This window comes from Melanerpes formicivorus, unplaced genomic scaffold (assembly GCF_026170545.1).
Source record: "Melanerpes formicivorus ecotype bairdi unplaced genomic scaffold, bMelFor1.0.p_v2 SCAF_269, whole genome shotgun sequence".
In the NCBI taxonomy this organism is placed as follows: Eukaryota; Metazoa; Chordata; class Aves; order Piciformes; family Picidae; genus Melanerpes; species Melanerpes formicivorus.
The window spans coordinates 233,719-234,915 of record NW_027142621.1 but is presented as its reverse complement, the minus strand read 5'-3'; positions in this window follow the sequence as shown (position 1 = coordinate 234,915).

The following is a 1,197-nucleotide window of genomic DNA, read 5'->3' as shown; positions in this document are numbered from 1 at the left end:
GGAGGGGATAGGGAGGGACTGGGAGGGGATAGGGAGGGACTGGGAGGGGATAGGGAGGGACTGGGAGGGGATAGGGAGAGAATAGGGAGGGACTGGGAGGCACTGGAAGGGAGTGGTAGGGGACAGGGAGGGATTGGAGGCACTGGAAGGCATTGGAAAGGGATTGGGAATGGACAGGGAGGGGATAGGGAGGGGACTGGGAGGGACTGGACTGGGAGGGCAGTAGGAGGGGAGGCCCTGCCAGCCCCTCCCTGCCCCGCTCAGTTCTCCTCTCCCTCCCCCCCAGGAGTACCTCCCGTGCCCCCCGGGCTGTCCCCCGGCCCTGCACCGCCTGCTGCTGCGCTGCTGGGCTCGGGACGCCGCCGAGCGGCCGAGCTTCAGCCTCCTGCACCGCCTGCTGCGGGACCAGGCGGGGCTGCCGTGAGCCTGCCTCCCCCTCCTCCTCTTCATCCTTTTGTTCCTCCTGTTTCTTTCTCCTTCTCCCTCATCTCTTCCTTCTCCCTCATCTCTTCCTTCTTGCCTTCTCTTCCTCCTCCTCCTTTTATTCCTCCTCCTCTTTCTCTTTCTCCTCCTTCTCCTCCTCCACTGACCACCTCCTGCAGGACCAGGTGGGGCTGGCCTGAGCCTTCTTCCCCCTCAGAGTCCTCCTCCTCTTCCTCCTCTTTCTTCCTCTCCTCCTCCTTTTCATACTCCTCCAACCCTTCTTCCTCCTTTCCCTTCCCTTCCTCCTCCTCCTCTCCCTCCTTCTCCTTCCCCTCCTCCTCTTCCTCTTCCCCCCTCCTTTTTATTCTTCTTCCTCCTCCTCCTCCCTCTTCCTCCTTTTCCCACTCTTCCTCCTCTTCATTCTCCTTCTCTTCCTCCTCTTCCCACTCCTCTTCCTCCTCCTTCTTTTCCTTCTCTTCTTCTCCTCAGAGTCCTCCTCCTCTTCCTCCTTTTATTCCTTCTCCTCCTCTTCCTCCTCCTTCTCATTTCTCCTCCTCCTCTGGAGGGGGTCTGCAGGGCTCTACTGATCCATACTGGTGCTTACTGGTCCATACTGGTGCTTACTGGTCCATACTGGTGCTTACTACTGATGATTTCTATACTGGTGCCTTCCTGGTGTCTGTTTACTGGTCCATACTGGTCCCCACTGGTGCTCCCTGCCCTTTCCCCACTGCTCCCCAGTGCTCACGGGGTCCAAATTGGTCCCTCCTGGTC